General features: G+C 41.1%; 1 pseudogene; it reads right to left on the reverse strand.

The window, feature by feature from the left end:
* Positions 1 to 1,358: 1,358 nt before the first annotated feature.
* Positions 1,359 to 2,502, reverse strand: LOC147370689 (poly(A) polymerase alpha-like; annotated as a pseudogene).
* Between the last annotated feature and the right edge of the window lie 3,965 nt (positions 2,503 to 6,467).

Here is a 6,467-nt window from a genome sequence, read left to right on the forward strand (position 1 = left end):
ATTTGAGAAATGCTGACCTAGTAAATCTAATCCATACACTTACTCAAAAAATAAATTGTAGTTTTATAGGTAGCAAAATACAGAGGGAACTAAAGAATAGGTAGCAAAATACAGAGGGAACTGAAGACAGATTCTTTCTCTTGAAGAGTTTTCAATCTATTTAATTGGAAGGGCAGTCCTGAAACACACACAGAGAATATCTACAAACACATGAAAATCTATGTGAAAGCGTGGAGATGTGGAATCAGCAGAAAAATCTGAAGGGAAAAGGATGAAATTAATCCTTTCAATTAACTAATCAAGGAACATTTCATGGAAGAAATAGGGTTTGGAGAAAGAATTCCTCCCATGAACTAAAACTCCAAAATTAATTTTCTTAAGAAAACATTATGCTAAATGAAATGTCGGACATGGAAGGACACATACTGCTTGAGCCCACATATATGTAGATTCTAAAAGAGTCAAAATCATCAAATCAGATTGTATCAGGGTATGGGGAACGGGAGAAACTGAAAAATATTGGGCAAAGGGTACAAAGTTTCAGTTAGATGGGATAAATATTTTTTGAAGATTTTGTGTACAGCCTGTTAATTGTGATATTGGTGAATAATTGAAATTTTCCAAGAGAATAGATCTCAAATTAAATCTTCTGAACACACACAAGAGGATAACTATGTAGAGGTGGTGGATGAATTATTTAGGTTGGCTGTGGAGATCCTTTCACAAAGTAAGTGCATTCGCAGTTGCTAAGTTGTGTTTGACTCATTGTGACCCCACAGACCAGCTCTCCAGGCTCCTCTGTCCATGAGATTTTCTAGGCAAGAATACTGAAGTGGGTTGCCATTTTCTTCTCCAGGGTATCTTCCCAGCCAAGGGATTGAACCCTCGTTGCCTGCATCTCCTGCATAGGTAGGCGGGTTCTTTGCCACTGAGTCATCTGGGAAGCCTTCACAATGGACATTGTTTTTAGTCGTTCAGTCGTGTCCAACTCTTGGCAATCCCATGGACTGTAGCCTGCCAGGCTCCCCTGTCCATGGGACTCTCCAGGCAAGAATACTGGAGTGGGCTGCCATTTCCTTTTCCATCACAATGTATACATAACCACAAAAACATCAAGTGGCACACTTTAAATGTATACAATTTATTTCTCTATGTCAAATATATTTAAATAAAATGATTTTAAAAACAAAATAATGCATCTTCATTAAGGAAATAATTTTTTAATTACAGAAGAGTAAAATAACCCTCAAACTCACACACATACATACGTATGTGTTTATATGTATATATATTTTCTCTTTTCATGAGGGACTATTTTCTACAAGGATTTTTTTTCAGAGTCTACAATCAATTTTATTTTAATATAATCTAAACGCATACCATTTAGAAAATACCCAGAAAAATTTATGTACAAGAGTTGATATATTGCATTTGGATAAAGCTGGCAAGTTCTTGCTACTAGCATAGCCCAGGAAATACCACCAAGAAAACCTAATATATTAGAATAGATATTGTGGCATTTGGCCCACAGTTTGATAGACTTCAGGGTTAATCTGAAGTAGTCAATGTTTGGTACTAGATATAAAATTTCATTGGATACCCTGCAACCGTTAAGACTTATTATACACCTTACATTTAAATTTTTAAGCAGACTGTCATCTGTTAAGTCCAAGTCTTCTGGAATAGTCTGCAGTGCTAATCTTGCAAACAAAATACCAATCTCTATCCCATCAAAACAGTTTGATAACTGGTACAAATGCCTCTTCAACAGCTCTTAAATCTTTTACTTCTTCCTATAATTTCAACTTATCATAGAATGAGGTGAAAAAAATCACTTCGATCAACAAGTCTCAGTGCAACACACAACGCATCAATATTGACACCTCTTGTATGTACTCTAATCTATAAGATACACATGTAAAATTTTTCCCACCGACATTTTCAATTACAGATCGTGGAAGATTCTTGCTTTCACTGATTTCTCATATCCACTCTTTTACCAGGTTATTTAATTTTCCCCAAATTAAAATCCTGCACTGCAGTTCCTCTTCCTCTTCAAAAACCCCGAAGGGCTTCAGAGTCTCAACCAGCTTCTGTGTAAGTAGGCAGTCAGTCTCCTTGGGGCCTGCTAAGTCAGTCCTGAATATTCATTGGAAGGACTTATGCTGAAGCTGAAACTCCAATACTTTGGCCACCTGATGCAAAGAATTGACTCATTGGAAAAGACCCTGATGCTGGGAAAGATTGAAGGCAGGAGGAGAAGGGGATGACAGAGGATGAGATGGTTGGATGGCATCAACGACACAATGGGCATGAGTTAGAGTAAGCTCCGGTAGTTGGTGATGGACAGGGAAGCCTGGTGTGCTGCAGTCCATGAGGTCGCAAAGAGTCGGACACGACTGAGCGACTGAAATGACCGAAGCTGATGGGAGAAGTAATGCCTCAGTGTTTCTGTGGCGACTGTGCTTGCTGTGATCCCTGTGTTGTAACTGGAAATGGCATCATCTCCTGAGCTGGTACCACCCAGTCACTTCCTCACCCCTAACCCCGCTCCTGCAACCGCTGCAGCTGCCGCCCTTGGCATGATCCACTAAGGCGAGAGACGGGGTGGGTGCTGCCTTAGCCCTGGGTCCTACCCCACTCCCACACCAGTTCCTGCCTCTTTAAGCGCTTCACCCCCTTCCCCTTCCTCCTCTCTACTAGTATTTTTAATATGCACTGGTTTTGGAGGAATTATTTATAAGTATAAATAAATCAGAGAAGGCAGTGGCACCCCACTCCAGTACTCTTGCCTGGGAAATCCATGGACAGAGGAGCCTGGTAGGCTGCAGTCCATGGGGTCGCAAAGAGTCCGACACGACTGAGCGACTTCACTTTCACTTTTCACTTTCATGCATTGGAGAAGGAAATGGCAACCCACTCCAGTGTTCTTGTCTGGAGAATCCCAGGGACAGGGGAGCCTGGTGGGCTGCCGTCTTTGGGGTCGCACAGAGTCGGACACGACTGAAGCGACTTAGCAGCAGCAGTAGCAGCAGCATAAATAAATAGTTTTTGTTTTCTTGCTAAGGTAAGGAAAAATTTGTGCCTTGAAGCTATGCATTGTTTAGAGCACACCCTTCCAAGATATTCTGCTCTAACCTTCCATTGTCTTTGAGCTATTTTACAATTCTGAAAATTGCAAATAACCGTATGGCATTATCTTTGTGGGGGAGATTCTTCAGAGTAGGACTAAAGAGTCAAAATGTATGGAAAGATTTCAGGCTCTTGATCCATTGGTCAGGTTGCCTTACAGAACAGTGGATGAGAATTCTCTTTCCTTGACAAAGGGTCAGACAGTTTCAACTGGTGCTTTTGTTTACCCCAGTCAGTTCTGGAGTCAAAGCCAGCTTGTATTGCTTTTAAAAATACCTTTTATTATGTTAGATAGGAAACAGTATTGTCTCAGTTGGGGGGTGGCTTTTAATTAAAAACATATTTACAATATAAAAGAATGTATGCAACTTTAATAAATATAGTACGGTGTGGACAACTTCATCCAGCAGAATTCTCTCTCAGAGAATACCATGTGTGCCAGGAAGAAATGTCTTGGGAACTTCCTTGGTGGCCCAGTGGCTAAGACTCCATGCTCCCAATGCAGGCAGCCCAGGTTCAATCCCTGGTCAGGGAACCAGATCCCACAGGCCGAAACTAAGAGTTCACATGCCACAGCTAAAAATCCTGCATGCTACAATGAAAATGGAAGATACTGGCTGCAACTAAGATCTGGCGCAGCCAAATAAATAATTTTTTTTTAAAGGAAGAAATGTCATGATGAGATGGATGGAGTAGGGATGAGACCCCCAAAATCATGCTAATAAAAAATGATGATCACTGATTGCTCCAACCTCACCTCCTAGAACAATCCTTGGCAAATGGCAGGCACTCAGCAAATACTTGTTGAATGTATGAATTACGGAGTCTGCTTTTCAAGGCATATAGGTTCTATTAACTGGAGAATTCTTTCTTGTGCTAGATCCTAGCAATGAGTTTCCCACGTTAGAAACAGGAGCAGAGGCAGCTAAGTTGATCTGCCAAATAGATGGTGGAAGAGTTTGAATTTCCTGGGGTCATCTCAGGGTGAGAGTCAGCAGAAAGGACAGACAGGCACACACTTCGCAGAGAAGCAGCAGAGGGGGAGAAAAACCCTTCAGGGTGGAGGGTGAGCTTGAGACAGGACTTTGAAGAACATAAACCTCCTTTTAAAAATTTATTTTATTAAAGTATAGTGGATTTATGATGTTGTGTTAACTTCTGCTATACAGTAAAGTGATTCTGTTATATATATATATATGTGTATATATATATATATGTATATATATATACACACACATTCTTTATCGTATTCGTTTCTATTATGGTTTATCACAACACATTGACAATAGCTCCCTGTGCTATACAGGAAGACCTTGTTGTCTATTTGTTTATCCATCCTATGTATGATAGTTTGCCCCCTGCTAATTCCAAATTCCCAATCCCATTCCTCCCCTCCGGCAACTGCAAGTCTGTTCTCTATGTCTGTGGACATCTTAAAGGAATTTAAGTGGCTTGCTGCGGGGCAGCTAATGCAGAGCCTCTTCTCTGTCTCTCTCTCACTGTGTAGCAACAGCTGCCTTACTTACTAATGCCTTTGTGTGAGTGGATTCAGAGAGGTGCTGAGTTCCCCACGTCTACACAGCAGGTATAGAGGGACAATGAGTGAGCACGTAGTGTGGAAGAGTGAAGTGACACATATGTAGACGGAAGAAAGAGCGAGCGATCCCCCTCCTGAAACACTCCCTGCTCTGTCTGGCCAGCCGTGTCCCCAGGGCTGTTTTAAAGTGCAGGTGGCTTGAAGTCGTGGTTTAGAGTGAGTGGCCGGGGTGTCGGGGGCTTTGGGGCAGGCATTTGTGCAGTTTTGAGTTTTATTGCACATTTCCTGGTGCACCTTATTGAAGGAAAATGTCTGTGACTTTTCACACACTGCTTCTAAAAATGTATAAAAATGGCAGGGCTCACAAATTTTGAGTTTCAAGAACCCATTTCTTTTCAACTTCATATCTAAAAATGAATCTCATCAATTTTATAGCTCTTCTGTCCCTTATTCCACTTTTGAATTCTCTTATGCAGCCAATCCTGTGTGGCCTTAGGCTCTCCTGGGGCTTTTAGAGTTTCATTATCTTTTGATATGTACACCTGCAATCTACATTAGAACTAAGAGGAAACAGCCCCATTTCCACTGCTTGATGTCCTTGTTTATGGCACATGAACCCTAAGCCTGATTGAATTCCCTTCATATTCAAAGCTGACCCCCTACTCCTATCTTCTATCTCTTGGGTAGTAGCCAAAGGCATTATACTTTTCAAAGGACTTTGTATAATTCCCTTTTTATTTTTTTTAATTTTATTTTATTTTTTAACTTTACAACATTGTATTGGTTTTGCCATATATCAAAATGACTCCGCCACAGGTATACATGTGTTCCCCATCCTGAACCCTCCTCCCTCCTCCCTCCCCATACCATCCCTCTGGGTCGTCCCAGTGCACCAGCCCCAAGCATCCAGTATCGTGCATCGAACCTGGACTGACGACTCGTCCCATATATGATATTATACATGTTTCAATGCCATTGTCCCAAATCATCCCACCCTCTCCCTCTCCCTCTGAGTCCAAAGGACTGTTCTATATATCAGTGTCTCTTTTGCTGTCTTGTATACGGGGTCGCAAAGAGTCGGACATGACTGAGCGACTGATATGATCTGATCTGATCTGATACAGGGTTATTGTTACCATCTTTCTAAATTCCATACATATGCATTAGTATACTGTATTGGTGTTTTTCTTTCTGGCTTACTTCACTCTGTATAATAGGCTCCAGTTTCATTCACCTCATTAGAACTGATTCAAATGTATTCTTTTTAATGGCTGATTAATACCCCATTGTGTAAATGTACCACAGCTTTCTTCTCCATTCATCTGCTGATGGACATCTAGGTTGCTTCCATGTCCTGGCTATTATAAACAGTGCTGCGATGAACATTGGGGTACACGTGTCTCTTTCAATTCTGGTTTCCTCATAGTGTATGCCCAGCAGTGGGATTGCTGGATCATAAGGCAGTTCTATTTCCAGTTTTTTAAGGAATCTCCACACTGTTCTCCATAGTGGCTGCACTAGTTTGCATTCCCACCAACAGTGCAAGAGGGTTCCCTTTTCTCCACACCCTCTCCAGCATTTATTATTTGTAGACTTTTGGATCGCAGCCATTCTGACTGGTGTGAAATGGTACCTCATTGTGGTTTTGATTTGCATTTCTCTGATAATGAGTGATGTTGAGCATCTTTTCATGTATTTGTTAGCCATCTGTATGTCTTGTTTGGAGAAATGTCTATTTAGTTCTTTGGCCCATTTTTTGATTGGGTCATTTATTTTTCTGGAATTGAGCTGTAGGAGT

Source organism: Bos grunniens, chromosome 6, assembly GCF_055505025.1.
Source record: "Bos grunniens cultivar Pamir isolate PY7600 chromosome 6, Bosgru_T2T1.0, whole genome shotgun sequence".
Lineage (NCBI taxonomy): Eukaryota > Metazoa > Chordata > Mammalia > Artiodactyla > Bovidae > Bos > Bos grunniens.